Below are 21,209 nucleotides of genomic sequence, written 5' to 3'. Positions count from 1 at the left end.
CTATCACTTCATGGCAAATAGATGGAGAAACAATGGAAACAATGCCGGACTATTTTCTTGGGCTCCAAAATCACTGCAGATGGTGACTGCAGCCATGAAATTAAAAGACGCTTGCTCCTTGAAAGAAAAGTTATGACAAACCTAGACAGCATATTAAAAAGCAGAGACATTACTTTGCCAAAAAAGGTCCGTCTAGTTAAAGCTATGGTTTTTCCAGTAGTCATGTGTAGATGTGAAAGTTGGACCAAAAGAAAGCTGAGCACTGAAGAATTGATGCTTTTGAACTGTGGTGTTGGAGAAGACTCCTGAGAGTCCCTTGGACTGCAAGGAGATCCAACCAGTCCATCCTAAAGGAAATCAGTCCTGAATATTCATTGGAAGGACTGATGCTGAAGCTGAAACTGAAGCTCCAGTACTTTGTCCACCTGATGTGAAGAACTGACTCATTGGAAAAAACCCTGATACGGGGAAAAATTGAAGGCAGGAAGAGAAGGGGATGATAGAGGATGATATGGTTGGATGGCATCATTGACTCAACAGCCATGAGTTTGAGCAAGCTCCTGGAGTTGGTAATGGACAGGGAAGCCTGACGTGCTGCAGCCCATGGGGTCACAAAAAGTTAGATACGACTGAGCGACTGAACTGAACAACATATTTGCAGTAAGTTTAGGCTATGATCAGGAATTTATGTGCATAGATTTGTTTTTCTTCCTTTGGCTTTCCTTCTTCCTTGTTCATTTTCCCTTCATTTCCCAATCCCTTTCTCACTCCCGATGAAACCATTTACCTCAGACCGGGACTTGAACCCATGTGGTGGTATTTGAACCCAGCCAAAACCCAAGGTACTTGGTTTCAGGACCTAATGAAACTCAGGTTCTTGATGTCTCATCGCAAAAAGAATTCCATGCGAGACACAAGTAATAGGTAAGAAGCAGATTTATTCAGATTCAGAGAGAAGCACACTCCACAGGCAGACTTTGGGCCATTGCAGATAGGGAGTGCGGCCACAAAATGTGTCTTGGTTAGTTTTTATGCACTGGGTATGTTAATGAGTGGGAAGATTATTCCAGCTATTTTGGGGAAGGGGAAGAGATTTCTAGGAATTGGGCCATGGCCCACTTCTTGGTCTCATGGAACTGTCATGGCACTTCTGGGTGTGTCATTTAGTTTGCTGATTGAGGATCAGTCTAGTTGAATTCAACAGTTCTGCCATCTTAGACCCATTTGATTCTAATCAGTTTATGTTCTCTAATCAGCCTCTTTCAAAGGCTGTGCCCTGCCCCTTTCCCTCCTGTTAGCTATTGAGTGTCTTTCTTTTTCCTTTCACCTTCAGTTCTTGAACACAGGTCATATTCTACTCCCAGTTCCCTTGTTTATTAGTTGTGTGCTATTGGGGCACTTAGCATCTCTGGGCCTCAACTTCCTCTCTTAAAATTGGTTTACCATGAGAGTGCCTACCTTAGAGGATTGTCAAAATTACAACCAAGAAGTAGTCACACGCCAAGCACATTAAGTGGTCTCCAGCAAGAACTGGACATGTTCACTCTATCTTTTCAGTCTTTTATCTCTATTACTCCTTCACTCCAGGGCTCAGCAGGTAAAAACCGTGGGAAAAATACCTCGAGGCCAAAAGAGGAAACACTGGAGCTGGGGGCGGGGACTACGAGATGTCCACTGCGCGTGCGCGCCCTCTCTGTCAGGTTCTGGTTTCTAGGCGGTCGGGGGGGGGGGCGGGGAGGGGCAGGTGGGGTAAATAGGGCTTCGTTTGTGACGGTTGCCTCCGGTAGCCTGAGGGAGTGGCCGGACCTCGGCGGAGCCGCGGGCGGGCTGGCTCAGCGCAAATCTAGGGCTGGAAGGGTAAGTTGGAAAATGGCGGAGGGAGAAGAAGGAGGAGCTTCACTGAGCGGGAGGCTGGCCTCGCGGCGGGGGCGGAGGCCCGAAGACTTTGAGGGGCTCGGCGAGGCGGCTCGGGCGGGAGACAGACGGGCTGCGCCGCGTGCCTTGACTCTTTGAGGCCTTGGCTTGGAGGCACTGTGGATTCCCCGACCGTGGTTGCTCCGGGCGGTGGGCGGGCGAGTGAGGGAAAGGAAGGGACTTCCGTTTCCTTCTAGGCTGGGGCCTGGCCGCCGAGAGGAGTTGGCACTTCCAGATTGGGGCTTGGGCCGCCCCTCCTCCAGGACCCTCCTCTCAGCACCGCGCGGGGCGCCTCGGGCGATCTGGGCCGGCTCTCCTGGCGCGGTGGGTACTGCCCGGACGGGCTTCCGCCTCCCTCCCCTTTCCTTCTCTCCCCTCCCCTCTCCTTCTCTCTTCCCTTCTCTTCTCCCCTCCTTCTCCTTGGGCCCCGCGCTGCGAGGGAGGGCAAGAGGGCAGCCCCTGCCGGGCGCTAGTGGCCCGCCCGGGGCTCGTGCCCAGGTTCCGGGACTGGCGAAGAAAGGCGTGGGTGGCTTCAGGCCGCCTGCGTGCCTCCTCAAACCCCGTGACCCCTAAGGTAAATCGAGTCCAAGAACTTTCTTAAAAAAAGGATCAAAGGGGACCCCCCCCACCCCCCTCCATCTGATGCCTGTGCCAGGTATGGAGCTGGGTGGAGTGTGTCTGGTAAGAGCATGTGAACAGAAAGAATAGACGCCAAAGACCTTCCGGAAGAGGAAATTAGCTAGTAATTCTTTCCAACCTTTGTCACCTCCCCAGCATATTCTGTGAGTAAAACAAAATTCAGTCTAACTTTCAGTTTCATTATTTTAACTCCATAATACACTTAATTGTTTTCTCATCGGGAGGAGGGAGAGTGGTTATTGCTGACACTAAGCAACAGCCCTCTCCACCTCCAAAAAAAGAAAAACGTCAATCAAAGCTTTGTAAAAAAAAAAAAAAAAAAAACTATCCATTTTAATAATCTACTACTTTGTTTTCAGACATAATTGCATCACTACTTATGTCACAAATGTGCTACCATGATAGTTAGTGGCAGAGAAATTTACTCTTGTAAGGTCGGAGGTTTCTATGGTGTTTCTTTTCTCTCTTTTTACTTAACATTTGTTATATCCAGTTCAAGAGAATACTGTGACAGCCATCTTAGGATTATCACACTTTAGAACTGGAAGGGGTCTTAGTCCACCCATGGTATTTACAAAAGCAGAAACTAAGGCATAGGAAGGTGTCATGGCTTGCCTAATGCTAGTCGATTCCTTGCTGTTGCTTTCTGTGCAACTGCTCCACTTAGCCTCCAATCAAGACAATGAAGATGTATTCAGTGAACATTTCTGAAGCATATACCACTTTGTGCCATACAACTGTGCTACCTACTTAAAGTGTATTTAGCATGTTTATGAAGCCAGTGCTTGTGGTATTTTTCTTCATCATTGAAGAAGTTAAAAAGATTTATACATACACACACATCTAGATGTATGTGCTCAGAAAAGTTCTTGAAGGATGTACAAAGAAAATGTTAACAGTGGTTACTTCTGGAGGTTGGAGGGAGGCTTTTTATTTTGCACCTCACGTGTGACCTAAGGTACTGTTTGAAATTCTCACCGTGAACAAGTATTGATTTTAAAGCTAAAAACAAGTTGTAAAGTTTTCACACATGTATGTATATGTATGTATATCAGTATAAACAAGTATCAATGGTATGTGTATATATATTTATATACCCATATGTGTTTATGTATCAGTGATTTGTAAAATCCAGAGAGGTTCATGTCAGCCCAACTGGCAAAGCAGGCCTGATTATCTGATGCTCATATTTCATCTTTGGTTTTCTCCTGTTGCTCCTAATGTAAGAAGGTAACGATATTGTATTTTATTAGTCTTTATATAGTTTTGGAAAATGTGCTAAGCTTTTAATTATTGAATAATTAACAAATTATAACATTCAGGATATCAAATTTGACACAAAAAAATTCTGAACGTAGAAATCTTTGTAAAAATCATATAAAAAAATTAAGACAGTAAAGGTCCCTGGTGATTAGTAGTTCAGCTCTTTTGTTTTTATTACCAGGTTAAGACGCAAGAAAAAAAAAGTGAATTGCCCGAGGTCATATATCTAATTATTAACAGAGCTTGGACTAGAGTCTAGGTCCTAGTCCAGTGCACCTTGTACTACACCTGTAATTTTACTGCTTTCTAGTGCGTTCGATGACTCCAACGAGGTGGGGGAGAAGGGAGTACTGACTAAAAGTCAGGTCCATTTCACTAGATAAGAATTACTGTAATTAATGACTCAGTTAACTTGTATAGAGCTTGAAATATTTAACTAACATAAATGTTCCCCTTGTATTTGGTTGTAAACATTAACTTGTATTGTGCTTGAAGTATTTTACTAACATAAATGTTCCCTTGTATTTGGTTATAAACATTAACTCATTTAGTAAACGGTTTGTTTATATTATAAATGCTTAGAGACTCCAAGTGTGAAATAATGATATTTTCCTGTTTTTGTTTGGTCCCATATTTAAATCTGGTAGCTGGTACTAACAGATTTTAAAAAACCCGCTGATTTATTTAAAAAAAAAAAAAAAACTTACTGAGCACCTACAGTATATGCCAGGTATTGTACTATGTGGTAGAATCCCAAAGATGAATATGGCAAAATAGATGCCCTTGTTCTCTTGAGGTTGGGAGATTATCATGAGCTGTCATGTCTCAAACTTTGTGGTCTAATCTGGTAATAGTATTACAGAATGTAATCTGTAGCACAGTTTAAGGTCATTGTGTGAGTAGATTTGAGGAGGTTAAAAACAGTAGTGGAACAAATATTATTTTCACATCTTAGAGGTCATGTGGTACAATGGAAAGAGCCTTAGATTGAAAGCCTGAGTTCCTGTGTTGACTTTGTTTCTGATTAGCTGAGGGATTGTGAGTGAATCATTCAACCTCGTTGCCTCCATGTTTCTTTTTCATAAATTTTAAAGTATATTTGTTCCACTTAATTCAAAGCATGAAAAGAGCATTTGGAATATTATATAAGAAAAATGTATCTGCCATAAGAACTTGAGGCCAAACTTACGTTATATGTTAATCTACTCTGCATATACTTAGTAGGTTGTCCTTTGTATGATAAAAGCATATTTATGTCCATTTTGTAGAACTTGGCATGGACTTTTATTTATAATTATGATATAGTTGTAGCTGTGCTATTTGATACATTTGGGGATTTTATTTGGTATAATTGGTACCCAGTCTTTGTTCTGGATACATGTGATTCACTGTCATTCTGATCTGCTTCTATAATACATGAATATTTTCAAGAATATGGGTTGTGGTAAAAAGCGAGGTTTACCTGCATTGACTGGAATAGCTTGAACTCAGATGGTCAGACAGAGGTTGAACTGAGTGAGTTAAAGCTAATGTCCTAAACTGGGCAAAGCTGGTGCCACTGTGTATTCTCTGGTATATCTGTAAATACTTATATATGGTTTGAACTTTTATGCTTATTCCTGTAATGATTTTTTTGACCTCATAACACAGACTTCTCAGCATATATTGCTATGTGATGTGCTTTTTGTGGCTCCACCTAATTTTTCAAGCCCTGAAAGGGCACAGAGCCTAACATTTTTTACCTTACTGGACTACCCTTTCTACAAATAATTCCAATAGTAATTTCCTTATACCTTTTGTTATTGTTCAGTTGCTCAGTCATGTCTGACTCTTTGCAACCTGATGGATTGTAGCCTGCCAGGCTTCTCTGTCCATAAAAGTCTCCAGATAAGAATACTGGAGTCGGTAGCCATCCATTCCCTTCTTCAGGGGATCTTCCTGACCCAGTGATTGAACCCACATCTCCTGCATTGGCAGGTGGATTCTTTACCATTGAGCCACCAGGGAAGTGTCCTTACACCTAGATTGGTCATAATCACTGGGTTTGCATTTTTTCCCTGGTGGCTCAGATGGTAAAGCATCTGCGTACAATGCGGGAGACCCGGATTCAGTCCCTGGGTCGGGAAGATCCCCTGGAGAAGGAAATGGCAACCCACTCCAGAATTCTTGCCTGGAGAATCCCATGGACGGAGGAGCCTGGTAGGCTACAGTCTATGGGGTCGCAAAGAGTCGGACATGACTGAGCAACTTCACTTTCACTTTCACTGGCCACATGATCTTTGATGAGTAACAACCAGTCAGAAAATCACTGTTTCCCAATATTTCAAATGGGTGTAGGATGTGTAGGTTAAATTAGCTACCACACATGAAAAAATTGTAGATTATAAAGCACATAACATATTTTAGTTATTATTGGAGGTAACATGGTAAAAGAGGATGGGCTGTGAAATCACACAAGTTCCTGGTTAAATTCTGACCTTTGAAACAAATAGGATTAGAAACTTAGTTTAAATTCAGCATGTTTTAGTAGATTAGAGAAAATGCATATAGTTAAAATGATGAGGTAGAGGGAAATGAAAATTGGTCTACAGTGTTTAAAACACATGGAGCATTCATTAAATATGTTGTACTATTTTAATGTGGCTTGTAGTCACTGTAGCAACGTTTCCTTCATTTTGTGTCATTTTTTAACTCAATCCCAATGGAAGACAAACCTACTAAATGTTTGCTTAGAGACAACAGAGTGGCTTTTGGAAAGAGTACAATATTTTTGCTGGGGAAAAAGAAAAGATATTGCCCTTTATCAAGAACTTTTTTCTGTACTTGCTTGTGATCCCAACATGATCATGGAAGAGAATACTTAATCCTGAGAAAGATTTAGGGTAGTTACTACCCATTCACCAAGTCATTTATCAAAAAAACCTCAGAATGGCATTTGTGGAACCATCTGATTTTTTCCAGTACCATGGCACCCCACTGCAGTACTCTTGCTTGGAGAATCCCATGGACGGAGAAGCCTGGTGGGCTGCAGTCCATGGGATCGAGAAGAGTCGGAAGTGACTGAGCAACTTCACTTTCACTTTTCACTCTCATGCATTGGAGAAGGAGATGGCAACCCACTCCAGTGTTTTTGCCTGGAGAATCCCAGGGACAGGGGAGCCTGGTGGGCTGGCGTCTGTGGGGTTGCACAGAGTCGGACACGACTGAAGCAACTTAGCAGTAGCATCCTGATCACTCTATCAGCATAAGTTATCTGCTGCTGCTGCTACTAAGTCGCTTCAGTCGTGTCCGACTCTGTGCGACCCCAGAGACGGCAGCCCGCCGGGCTCCCCCGTCCCTGGGATTCTCCAGGGAAGAACACTGGAGTGGGTTGCCATTTCCTTCTCCAATGCATCAAAGTGAAAAGTGAAAGGGAAGTCTGAGCGAGTATCAAATAGAATAAGTTCTGGTTTCTGTGGCCTTCATCAAATCATTTAATTTCCTTATGCTTTAATTTCTTTATCTGAAAATGAAAAAGTGATTTCTATTATCCTGCTTAGCACAAATATAAGTAAATTATGTTGAATAAGTTTTGCCTTTGGATGTCAAATATAATGATTTTACTTTTCCGTGTTCTTGATTCTGAGCTGCCCTTTTGTAAAAATTATTTCAGGGAAATTTTTGGCTGAAGATCAGGGGAGACTGCTTTCTTACCAGTGCCCAAAATTATTTTCTCAAGGTATTAAGTGAACAAGTTTAGAACTCCAGCAATAGATATCACTCAGACATTTTTCAGTGAAATCTTTTCTTTTCAACTCAAGTTAACAATAAGCAATCAGGTATTATTATTACTAATGTTTCTCAGCCTTCTCTGCTAGTGATTTACTGCTACCCAGGCAGTGGACCAAAGACATGTGTTCACAGCCAACCACTTGTACATAACCTGGTTACTGCTTTTATCTCTGGGGGTTGACCTGTATCCTCTTTTTTTTTTGTTGGCCTTGCCACAGCATGCAGGATCTTAGTTCCCCAACTGGGGTCAAACTTTGCCATCTGCCGTGGGAGCCTGGACTCTTTAACCACTGGACCACCAGGGAAGGACCCCCTTTTTTTAACTTGATAATTGACAATAATATTACAAAGTAGCAAGTTGACAAATTCTCAGAATAGGCAAAAAGATAAGGACCTAAGAATACATTCTTTCCTCTCCTTGTTATAAGTTATAAAAATTATTTTCTGTGGAAAAAGAGCCAAAACCTTGCAATAGCAGGCCCCACTAATGATAGCTTGCTGCTGCTGCTGCTACTAAGTCGCTTCAGTCGTGTCCGACTCTGTGCGACCCCAGAGACGGCAGCCCACCAGGCTCCCCCGTCCCTGGGATTCTCCAGGCAAGAGTACTGGAGTGGGTTGCCATTTCCTTCTCCCATGCACGAAAGTGAAAAGTGAAAGGGAAGTCGCTCAGTCTTGTCCGATTCCTAGCAACCCCATGGACTGCAGCCTACCAGGCTCCTCCATCCATGGGATTTTCCAGGCAAGAGTACTGGAGTGGGGTGCTATTGCCTTCTCCCAATGATAGCTTACCATGCCATTTTATTCACAGGTGAAGGAAACATTGTCATATGGCAGATAGCCAAATAACACCCCCAGCCTGCTGGGCACAATTGTATAAAGGACCTTGACTAATCAAGAGTTCAACTGCTTTTTTCTTTCAATTAGAATCTATTTGCTGGATAAAATTTAGAAAATTAAGAAAACTGTAAAGAAGAAAATTAAAGTCAGTAATCCCAGTACCCAGAGATAACCACAGTAGAGTTTTAATATGTAATTTAGCCTAAATCTTTATATATTACTCAGTCGTGTCCAACTCTTTGCGACCCCATGGACTGTAGCCTGCCAGTCTCCTCTGTCCATGGAATTCTCCAGACCAGAATACTGCAGTGGATAGCCATTCCCTTCTCCAGGGTATCTTCCCAACCCACGGATCGAACCTAGGTCTCCAGCATTGCAGGCGAATTCTTCACTAACTGAGCCACCAGAGAAGCCTCTTATATATTGGTATTTTTTATAATTGGGGTTATATTAGACAATATTGTTTTATGCTCTTATCACTTAATACAACATCATGAACACATATTTGTGTCCTTTAGTAGTGTCAGGCAAGTGTATGCTTCTCAGTTCTTGTCTCTTCACAATGATTTGGAGCAATAGACATTAAAGCCCTCAGCGCGTCACAGCTCTTGAGTCTTGAACAAACCGTGTCATAGCTCTTAGACAAATAAATGTTACAGCTCTGTTTTATTTAGAAGATAGCAGGAGAATCCATCCTCGAAGAAGAGAGTGGAGGAGCACGTGAGTGGGGGTGGGGGAGAGAGAGAGAGAAAGAGCATGCACTATGCAAATTGGCAGGAGTGCTGTTCTACCTGAAGTCCTCACTGGGGTCCTCCTCGGACCTTTCTTTGACCTTCCTTTGTTGTATTTTCTCGGGCTTTTCCCTTCCTTGTCTTTTAGCCACTGCCATTTTGGACTCCTTTTCTCTATTCTAACTACCTAACATTAGTATTCTACAACCTAAGTTTTTAAAGGTTGCCTAGTATCTACATTAACAAAATGTTGTCCTCTTTTGTTGGAAATGAGTTTTTTTTTAAATAAATATTGCTGTACTGAACATCCTCATATACATATTTTTAAAAAAACATCCTTGATCATTTCCTTAGTGTTAATGCTTTAGTACTAGAATGGCTGGTTCAGAAAGTAACCATATATTTAAAGCTTTTAGAATGTATTGTCAGATTGCTCTCGAGAAAAGGTGTACCAGTTTTTAGTTCCACCAACAAGAATGACTGTTGTCCTTTATCTTCTCATCTGCTGGATTTTTATTGTTAGTGGTGGCAATCTCTGCCAGAACGTACAAAAATGGTATCTTTTGAAATGTTTATTTCTTTGATCACTCATGATATTTAACATTTTTGCATGTTTGTTGGCCATTAGTATTTGCTACTTGTAACTTGTTTTCTGCTGAGATGTTCTTTTTTTTTTTTCCATAGATTAATATGAGCTTTCAAGCTTTAAGACTATTCCTGGTCGAAAACAAGATAGATAAAAAATAAGTGGTGATAGGACACACTGCTGTGTGAGATCACTTTAATATTGACGTTAAAAACAAACAGGAACTTTCCTGGTGGCCCAGTAGTTAAGACTCCACAATCCCAGTGCAGGGGGGCAGGGGTTCAATCCCAGTCACACAGTATTGCCAACATTTTAAAAAATGCAAATGAACAGGAGGACATTAAGTCCAACATATTTTATAATAGTAAAAAAATTGTTAGCTTTAGAAAAGCCTGGAAGTGAAGGTGCATAACTGTGTGTGTGTATATTAACATTTGTGTTTTTTAAAATGCTGTAACACATCTCTGAAAGACTGTGGGAGAAACTGGTAAGAGTGATTGCTTCTTGGAAGGGAACTGGAGGTTTAAGGTACAGGGGTGGAATGAATGCAACTTTTGTACCTCTCGAATTTGATCATGTGTGTATTTTCTCTTTTTAAAAACATACATTTAAAATTCATGTTCAGCAATATGAAATTGTGAGGTTATGATAGATTCATATAGTCAGATACTAGTCATCCAGTTAAAATAATGTTCTAATCTATATAAAAATTGATGTGGAGAGATGCTTATGATATATTTTTAAGTAGAAAAAAGCAAATTATAAAAATGCCATATAAGTCCTCATTAGAAATATTTATAATGTGCATGTATACATGTACACAGAAAAGGGTCTTAAAGGATAAACGTATTAAAGTATTCACAGTCTGAATAATAGGCTTCTTTTTTCTCCTCTTTTAAAAAGGAAAACCCTTGTTTGTATTAAATATTGGGTTGGTATCCATCATGAGATTTTGTCTTTCTGCCTATTCTGATTTTAGCATAGATTTTTTATCTATTAATAGACTCTGAATAAGCATAAACAGTATTAATCTATGCTGTGGATCTACAGTTTGGGCTATAGTTGGTTTGTGTTTGAATCAAAGACTTGATTAACAAGCACTATAAATTGTCTTAAGTACTGAACAGTTTTCAGCAAAATGGAAGAGGGGATACTAGTGATTTTGAACCTTCTTATGATCTTAAGTGAATTCTTGAGCCCCAAATCTGTGTACTCTTCATTCAAAAAAAAACAAAACCATTCTTTGAGGGAGCACAGTCTCATGATTTACTGAAGAAAAGATGACGGAATACCTTACTGTGGGTCCATTCTGAGAGAACTATACCTGCGGAGTTAATTATTATAAACAGTTTGGCAAAGATTGGAGGTCTGGGCTCAAATTTAAGTATTACTATGACTTTCTAAATTAAGTGTAGAACATGTAATTGATACTCCCTTTGTTGATTCTCAGCATGGCCTTTCAGGTATTTACAGAAGTAGGCTTCATGATCAAGCATATATTGTAGTCAACAGTATTAATAAGTTGATGTTATTGACTGAGCTTATGGGCTAAGTGCTCCTTAATGCCATTCAGTTATTTGAGTGGCTCAAATGGCAACCCACTCCAGCTTTCTTGCCTGGAGAATCCCAGGGATGGAGGAGCCTGGTGGGCTGCCGTCTATGGGGTCGCACAGAGTTGGACAAGACTGAAGCGACTTAGCAGCAGTGCTTAATTTTAGGGAGAGAACTTTTGATTTTATTGAATGTAATTAACCTCAAAAATGTTCTGTTGACCATTTAACTTAAATGAAAATATGCTTCATGGTTTGAAGAACCTAGTAGTATAAATTAACAATTTGGCTAAAAGTTGAATTTTTGTGTCAATGCATCATAGTATAATAACTGAATTTTAAAAATCTGTTTTTTAAAAATATACCCCTTTTGTTGAAGGCAAGTAGATTTTTTAAATTCAGCTTTTTAATACTATGTTATATTTATGTAGATACCTTTTTTAAGATACTACAATTTTGTAAATCAAAATGCTGTTTCTAAACAGGGAACTAACTAATACTTTAAGATCATTATAAGAGGGATTGACCTCCACTGGGTCAGGGAGAATGTTGCTAGTTTGATGAGATCTCTATGCTGGATCTTCTGTAGGGCCAAGAAACAACTGATGAAAAAAATCTTAAAATATTTCTACACATAATGAGCAAAGAGAGAATCTTCAGATAAATTTTAAATTATGGTGTTTTGGGTTAGCACACATAAGATTTTTATTATATTACTATGAAAAATTGTATGAATCATATTTTGAAATGTGATTTGAGTTTTACTGTTTACATAATATGCATATATTTCCTATTTTGGTCACATTTTCTGGTCACAGTGGCATATTAACAATTTTTACTACTCGCAGTGATTTCAAGAGTCCATTGGAGGTGGTGGGTAGAATGTGGAATAGTGTCAGCTGTGACCAAATAGAGGTGGTTCAACATTCATTCTTTTGCCCAACATTGATTAAGCACTACTGTGTCACTCATTGCTTTAGGAATTGGGAATACAAATGTGATAGGGCAGAGCCCTTGCCATAAAGGACCTTCATTCTAACAATATAGGTACACCTATAAACATACACACATGCAGTCATTATTCAGTCTTGTTCTAGTACAACTTGGGTCTTCAAATTATTTAGAAGATATACTGAGGGCACAAAGAGTAGTCATTCTATACTAGGGTTTTGAGTGGATGAATCAGCGAAGATGTCATAGATGAAATTCTAAAAACATACGTCTTCTGAGTTTTAAACAGGTGTGTGTGTGTGTGTGTGTGTGCGCTCAGTTGTGTCTGTGCAATCCTATGGACTGTAGCCCACCAGGCTCCTCTGTCCATGGAGTTCTCCAGGCAAGAATACTAGAATGGGTTGCCATGCCCTTCTCCAGGAGATCTCCCCAATGCAGGGATCAAACCTGCATCTTTATGTGTCTCCTGCATTGGCAGGCAGGTTCTTTACCACTGTGCCACCTGGGAAACCCTTAAACAGATGCCTTTACTTAATTACATAATGTGTTTCATTTGGCATGGTAGTACTGCAATGGGAGCTAATAGGGTTATATTGCTTGCTTACATTTTGTCATATTTATAACGTTGTTTTAGTTTCTTTGGGCTGCCATAATAAAGTACCACAAACTGAGTGACTTAAAACAGTAGAAATTTAGGGACTTCCCTGGTGGTCTAGTGGTTAAGACTCCGAGCTTCTACTGTAGGGGAAGCTAAGTCCTTGGTTGAGGAACTAAGATCCAACATACTGTGTGACCAGAAAGAAAGAAGGAAATTTATTGTCGCACGTTCTGGTAACTAGAAGTCTGAAATCAATGTGTTGGCAGAGCCATGCTATCCTTGAAGCTCTGGGGAGAACCTGTTCCATGCCTTTCTCTTAGCTTCTGGTATTGCTATTGATCCTCGATGTTTTCCTTGGCTGGTCAGTACATTAAGACTCCAGTCTCTGCCTCTATCTTCACATGGCCATCTTCCTTGTGTTTCTTCTGCGTTTTTGACAAGAATATCAGTCATGTTGGATGACGGCACCCTAATGACCTCATCTTAACTTGATTGTATCTTCATGGACCCTATATCCAAATAAGGTCATATTCCTAACCAGTGGCTTAGGGCTTCAAAATATCTTTGAGGGGGCACAATTCAACCCATAATAATCACTTAATTCCTTTTTACTGTGCCACATCAATATAGTTACTTAAGAAATGCTTTTTTATGATGAGGTTAACAAGGCCCTTGGTTGCAGGGATAATGGTAAGTATTTTTAGTTCATTAAATGAGCCTGTAGTGACTGAATGAATTTCTCCCAGAGACCAGAAGGGTAAAACACAGGCAGGTTGTAGAGATCTCTGAGCTCAATAAAAAAAGATGAAAGGTTTTGCTGCTAATTTGTTAAGAACAGCAAACAAACAGTGTTTTGTTATTCAGGTGCTCCTTGACTTTAAAAGATTTAATAGGTATTTGTAATAGTTAATTTTCAGTCGTCAGAGATAGTTCCCTAGTATATCATCTTAAATAATTAAATTTATGTAAATCTTCAAAACTGCTTTCTTCGTTGTCTTGTACACATATGAAACTGCTTCTTAATTTTTTCTAAGATGCTGTGGTAACTGAAACTCATGATATTATGGAATAGATTTTTTAAATTACTTTTGCCATAATAATTGCCTACCAAATAGGATTCAGTTTAAGAAATTTTAAGTAAGACAGATTTTTATTAGAAACCTTAATGCTTAAATACATTTTGGAGTAGTATTCTAGTATTTAAAATCACAAAAGTATTTCCTTGTGTGGGATTTTTTTTCAATTAATCAAAAATTTATTTAATTTTTTTTTTTTTTTTTTTTTTACCGTTTAGAGAAACTATCTTTCAGAAGGGAATCATTTGATCCTTCATTGTTTTAATAGCACACAACTGTCATAAATACGTTCATACTAGCCTTATTTTAAGATGAATTATTAAGTAGCTCTGGGGGGAATTATTCATAGACCACAGGGAACTTCATAATATTCTTAATTTCTATGTGCATGCATTATTACAGTGCTTACGCACACTGTCCAATGATAAATACCAAAGAAATCACGCAAAGAATGAAAACTGGCAGCCTCACCCTTACTTGTCATAAGTGGATGTGTGGGAAATAAATTGCCCAATGAAAATAATATAGGTAAACTTTACTTGTCAGTGGTAAATACCACAGCTTTCTCTTAAAGTGTAGGCAGTGTTCCTAGAATAATCCCACTGAAGAAAATCCAAAATCTTTACATAAAAAAGTGCACAAGTTTGTCCTATGTGTAAAAGTCTTTAAGTGCATTTTATATCCAAAACAATTTGCACTACTTGAATACAGATCTTCGTCAACTTATAATGAGGTTGCATCCCAAGAAAACCATCCTAAGTTGAAAGTATCATAAGCCGAAGATGCATTTTATACACCTAACTTACCAAATATCATAGCTTAGCCTGTCCTACCTTAAATGTGCTCAGAACACTTACATTAGCCTACAGTTGGGGAAAATCATCTAACACAAAGCCTGTTTTATAGTAAAGTGTGGAATATCTCTTGTAATTTATTAAATACTGTACTGAAAATGAAAAATGGAATGTTTGTATGGGTAGAGTTATGAGTCTATCGGTTGATCTTCTTGATTGCCTGAACTGACTGGGAGCTGCAACTTGCCCTGCTGTCCAGTATCACTAGAGAGTATCAGACTGCACTAGCACAGGAAAAGATCTGAATGTGTATCACTTTCACACCATTATAAAGTGGAAGAATCACGTCAAACCATTGTAAGTGGGAACCGTCTGTACCTTAAAAAAGTTCAGAAGCCTACCAACATATATATAGTAGCACACACCCAAAACAAAAGAATGCTTTCCAGTGAGATTGGGAATGAGGATAAAAATTAAAGGAGAGCATCTCCTGTATTACGAGAGTCAATAAAATTAGCTGATTATATAATCTATAGGATAGACAAACATCAATGTGAAAAACTCACAGAATTTCATAATTCAGGAACATAGCTTCAGTGCTTCATAATGTAGAAAGAAGCTCCTAAGAATAGCCAATTGGTTTGATTTCTTAGAAGTTAGAAAAACTGCATTTCAGAAAATGATTTGTAACAATTAACAGCAAACACACAATATTGTAAAGCAATTATCCTCTAATTAAAAATATAATAACATTAGCACAAGAACAACATTAAGAAAGAAAAATACTGGGGGAATTCCGCAGTGGTGCCGTGGTTAGGACTCTGCGCTCTCACTGCCCAGGGCCCAGATTCAATCCCTGGTCAGGGAACTATGATTACCCAAGCCTGGGGAATGGCCACGCCTCCTCCCCCCCAAATACTGGGTACACAAGAACTGAGGTCCTCAGAGTACCAAAAATATCTAAAGAGAATCAGACTTCACATTAGAATTTAAACAATGTAGTTAAAGGAAAAACTAACTGGAATCTTTGTAATAGGTTAAATATTTAACTCTTTCAAACAGAAATAATCCTCTTACATAGTTCTAAAAATGTACTGTAGCATCTAGTTTTCCATATCAAAAGCACATAATTTGATTAGCAGAGCTCCCTTTGTTTTAGACTTAAAATCACCTCTGATCCACCAAAGTTTGTACTAACAGTTACCAAACTAATTAACATTTAAACAGCTTTATTGAGATACAATTCACATACTATAATACTAATTTTGAAGTGTACAGTTCAGTGATTTTAATGATCAGAGTTGTACAACCACCATTACAGTCTCAGTTCAGTCAGTCAGTTCAGTTGCTCAGTGCAACCCCATGGACTGGAGCACACCAGGCCTCCCTGTCCATCAACAACTCCCGGAGCTTACTTAAACTCATGTCCATTGAGTCGGTGATGCCATCCAACCATCTCATCCTCTGTTGTCCCCTTCTTCTGCCTTCAATCTTTCCCAGCATCAGGGTCGTTTCCAATGAGTCAGTTCTTCGCATCAGGTGGCCAAAGTATTGGAGCTTCAGCATCAGTCCTTCCAATGAATATTCAAGACTGATTTCCTTAGTATTGACTGGTTGGATCTCCTTGCAGTCCAAGAGACTCAAAAGTCTTCTCCAACACCACAGTTCAGAAGCATCAATTCTTCGGCACTCAGCTTTCTTTACAGTCCAACTTTCACATCCATACATGACTACTGGAAAAACCATAGCTTTGACGAGATGGACCTTTGTTAGCAAAGTAATGTCCCTGCTTTTTAATATGCTGTCTAGATGGGTCATAACTTTTCTTCCAAGGAGCAAGCGTCTTAATTTCATGGCTGCAGTCACCAACTGCAGTGATTTTGGAACCCCCCAAAAAATTAATTTAGAATATTTTAGTTACTCCACAAAGAAACCCAGTAACCATTTGCATATTTCTGATTCTCCTCCTCACCCAGCTGTAAGCAACCACTAATCTACTTTCTCGTTCTATTTACTTTAAGAAATTTTAAACCTACAACATTATTGTTCTCATGCCTTTTCCAGGTCATTGGCTCAGAGGTCTAAATGTTCTTAAATTAGCCAAATTTACAAGTCCTCAGACATCCTCACTCAGAAAACATTCAGCATTCAAAAGATGGTTTCATGATGTTCCATCTTACGAGTTTTTGATCTGGAACATGTGTTTCAAATTCTGTTCACACCACTTTCTAGGAGTGCTAAACTCATTTAATTAGAAGGAATAAAACCATTCTGTCCAAACTCAAAACTGAGTTTGTTCTATATGGGTTAACCATTTCCAGGCTTTCAATAATAAGAACAGCTTTAGGACTCTAGCATGGTACACCACTGTCTTCAGTAATAATGTCTTTATCCTTTGGCTCAGTGTTTTGGTTCAATCTGCTGTGGATAGCCAAGAAAGCTATTACCAGTAGATTGGCAGTCCTACTGTTCCTAACATTGTTCTCCTGTTTACTTGTCTTGCTATTATGGTGAAGTTGTGACTGTTGGCAGTCATCCTGTTATTTGATCAAAACTCTGGGGAATTCCCTTGCAGTCCAGTGGTTAGCACTCCATGCTGCCACTGCAGGGGGAACTGGTTCGATCCCTGGTCAGGGAACTAAGGACCCGTGTACCACACAGCCAAAAAGAAAAACAAAATTGAATCATTGTGCTGTACATCTGAAACTAACATGACATTGTAAATCAACTATACTGCAATAAAATGTAAAAAAAATAAAGCCCTTCCCTGAAACTTCTCTACCACTAACCTAAAATGTCGTTAGCAGCTGATAGTCCTGTGCTGAGCCAGACCTCCTGGAACAAGCCAGGGTGTAACGATCCATGGGACCCACTCTAAGCCATGTAATGTCTCCTTTAGGTTCAAACCATCCCAGCTATAGAGCCCCAGGGAGTGGTCAGTGTTGTGTTTGTAAAGATGAACTAGTCCTATGATGTGTTTCTGGGGGAATATCCACATTTGTAATGGAAGATACATCTTAAGTCTTGGTGCATACCAATGACTAGATCTGGCTTTTTTCTTTGGTTAACGGACCATCCGTTAAAACATTTTCCTTCTTCATTAGCATGTCAGTACCAAAGGCACTGTTTGCTTCTTTCTGTTTTTCTGTGTAAAAATCCTAAGCAGCAGGTTGGTTGTTGAAATCGCTTTGTGATAATTATCATCTTTATATATAGATGGTAAGTCTCCCTCATATAGGCTAGTAAAATGTCATCATTAGGTATCTTAAGAATATGTTGCAGTAATCCATGAAACTCCATTAAATGTCCAAGTTTTGCTCTTTGTGTTGAAAACTGACAAAATTTGGTGCCAACCTGCTCCTCTCCAGGCTTCCTGGGCAGCTGCAGTCAGGCTGAGTGCAGGAGCTGCAGCCCAAGAGTCTGCCACTTACCAGAGGCACCTGCATAGAAGGCTTGGGTCTCGATGCTGGGCTCCACAGGGCGGCTGGGGCCGCCTGTCTCTGTGGTGGCTGGAGGCACAACTCCGTCCTCCCTCCCTCTGCTTTAGTGGGTGCTGAGCACTCCCCCCCCCGGGGGAGGGGGATGAGGGGGCAACAACCCATCTACCTCTTTGCTCTCGGCTACATCCCCCACAACCAGGCCTGTGGTGCCAACCAGAGAGAAGTTAGGCAAAAATATTATCACACATTTTGGAGAAAAAGATCACCTTAAAATATTTTACCCATATATTAAAAATTACCTCCAGGTCTTGTTTGTGAGTATATATTTTTGCATAGCTGCAGTCTGATATACATCCTACTTTATATCCTTTACCCATGTAGAATAACCTTTGTTCTGTATATTTGACAACTTTAATAATAAAAACGTGAAGGAAATAGAAACTCTTGTATTGTGTGCAGATACCAGGTAGGTAGGTTTTCTGTTTTTCTCTCCCCGCCAACTCCCCATAGTCCCACGTTATTGCTAGAGTAGCAGTCAGTCTCCTCTCTTTGGCGCATGCCTATGGCTATTTTTACCCAGTTGACTAGGCTAAATATATATATGTATGTGTGTATAAATATGTATACATATAATATGCATGTTTATATTTGTATACATAGGTATGCACACATGTATATGTACGGGTGTATGTATATTTTATGTATGTACAGGTATATGTGTATTTTGTGTAGGTGTATGTATATTTTAAACACATCTCACCATGTTGAAATCTTCCATACCCCTTGTATAAACATAGACCACTGCTTGCTGATTCTTTTTATGCCAGTGTTGGCTTTCAGAGTGCCATTTTTCTTAACCACTGTTCCTTCAAGGTTCCTGACTGCCTAGCCCCTTTATGTCAGAGCTTTCTTGGACATCTTTCTCTCTGTGTAAGAGAGAAAGTAAGAGTGCCTTCTTACTTTCTGCTTACCCAGTTCAAAGTCAGATTTTGCTTTCACAAAGAAGCCTTAAGTTATCTCAGCGTACTTTATTGCACTCAGCCCTTTTCACATCCAAAACCTTCTCATTCATACCTCACTTCCTCTCTATTCACAATCCCTCTGCTCCACATATACTTATTTTCTAAATATCTTTCCCACCTTCATTTCACTTAAATTCAGTTTCTTAAAATCGTCTCCTTTCACTTTCTTTTGGCACTTTTTTCCAATCTCAAGTTTTCTGTCTTTTGTCAATCAGTTTTTCTCTCTTTTAACTCTTAACCTTTCTGGTAGTGGTTTTCTCTTCTACAAAAGCCCCCACTCTGATAATGTATATGCAGTGTTCAGTTGAGTGGCTCTGAATAAATACCTGCTTTTCAAACAAGAGAAATCTAAACTATTAGCATGGAAATAACCCCTGGGAAGATAAGGTCTCCACTTGAAAGCTTCAAATAGAAATTCTCCTGCTGGTGTTGAATGATGGAGCTTTATCTAATAGTATCTGAAATAGGATGACTACTTGAACCACACAAAATACTCACCATTATGAAATGAAAATAGATCATTGGTTTTACATTTCTGTCTGTTTTGACTGACCTGAGAAACAAAACTTACTACCTCAGAGAAGATAACTTTCATATGTCTGAGATTATATTCAGCATTAATTCTTCAGGATAATTATAGACTTAGAAATGCTTAATCCTGTCTCCTGGTCCATGCCAAAGTCCCTTCCAGTGATGAGAGGAACTCAAAATCTACAAGGCAACCCAATCCATTTTATACTGATATTGATTGTTGTAACTATTCATCCATCCCTGTACTGGGTTAAAATGTACTGACTGTAATACATATTAATTAATTCTAATTCTGCCCTCAAGGTAAATAGAATTTGGATCCCTTTTCTACATGACAGCCTTTTAGATCTCTCAAGGTAGTTATTCTGTCCTCTCCACTGCTCTCCCTACAATTTTCTTTTCCCTTTGAGATAAATACTTGACTCTTCCAACTATTCCTCATAGGATACCACTTTCATCATCTTGATTGATCTCTATGGACATTGTACTTTGTTAATATCCCTTCTAAAATGTTCAGAACTAAAAATAATACTCAGAATGTAGCTGAATTGAATCTGAATGTTGCACATCTGGACATGAATGCAGACTGAAGTTGTTTCGAGTTTTTTAGCTGCCATGTGATGTTGGCTCTTGATGAATTTGTAATTAACTAAAATCCCAAGATTTTAATCTGGAGATTTGCCTTCACATGACTTCTTTCCAAATGAGGATTCCATCTTCCTTTAGGTGTACAACAGATTTTTAAAGTCAGAATGTAAGGCTTTACACATATCCCAATTTTATCTCATTAGCTTGTCAGCTTCCCTTGGTGTCTTTGAATTTTGATTTTTATCGTCAAGCTTATGCTGATTTAAGAGTCTTAAAGCTATCTGGGAAACAATCAAAAGTCGTGGAGACTATCTTCCAAAAATTGTTGTATGCATATATATCTCAGCTCTTGAGGTGTATATGAATTAATATAGTATCTTCCAGACCCAGGGGTCAAACCCAGGTCTCCTGCATTGCAAACAGATTCTTTACCATCTGAGCTACCAGGGAAGCCCTATATGAATTAGTACCAGTATAAATTAAGTCCAGGAGGACTGAAGTCCACTGCCAGCCTGCAAGACAGAAGCCTTGTGTTGAACATTAACTCCAAGAGAGATGAAGTTCAAAACATACTGTGCCAACATAATGCCAAAAGAGCTGTTAGTTCTTCCCAAGAAGACAGTCATTGTGACCATTCCTTTATTTTGCCTTTGACAGGCATATACAGAGCACTGTATCATGAATAAAGTGAGATTCTGAAGAACCAGGTTTGCCTGGGGCAACTCTTAATTTGTACCTCTTGTCTCAATGTAATTACTAGTAACATCATCTTTCACTTTTAAAAGAGTTCAGGTTTAGAGGATAAATTCTCTTGGCCACTCTTCTCATAACCCAACCAGTTCCTTTTAGCATTTATCTTGGTTAAATATTACAGAGCTGTAATTTGGCATCTCTAATGAGGCTGCAATTGTATTTCTT

At 39.4% G+C, this 21,209-nt stretch overlaps 1 protein-coding gene and 1 pseudogene across 5 annotated transcripts in view; one reads left to right on the top strand and one right to left on the bottom strand.

Annotated features, from left to right (window-relative positions):
- Positions 1-1,715: 1,715 nt before the first annotated feature.
- XIAP (X-linked inhibitor of apoptosis) overlaps positions 1,716-21,209 on the top strand; it is a 37,002-nt gene continuing 17,508 nt past the window's right edge. Inside the window, exons 1-2 of one of the 5 annotated variants that reach the window (XM_070366223.1) lie at positions 1,716-1,857; positions 2,112-2,238. The gene's annotated coding sequence lies outside the window, so the exon portion shown is untranslated. Of the gene's footprint in view, positions 1,858-1,936; positions 2,239-2,266; positions 2,489-2,542; positions 2,697-21,209 lie in introns of those variants that run through there. The other 4 variants (XM_070366224.1, XM_070366225.1, XM_070366226.1 and 1 more) reach the window with 4 other exon arrangements.
- LOC102277449 (partitioning defective 6 homolog beta pseudogene) lies at positions 17,495-18,928 on the bottom strand (annotated as a pseudogene).

The sequence above is a fragment of the Bos mutus genome, chromosome X (assembly GCF_027580195.1).
Source record: "Bos mutus isolate GX-2022 chromosome X, NWIPB_WYAK_1.1, whole genome shotgun sequence".
In the NCBI taxonomy this organism is placed as follows: domain Eukaryota; kingdom Metazoa; phylum Chordata; class Mammalia; order Artiodactyla; family Bovidae; genus Bos; species Bos mutus.
Note: the sequence above shows the minus strand (reverse complement) of the source record. Positions and strands in the feature narration are given on the sequence as shown.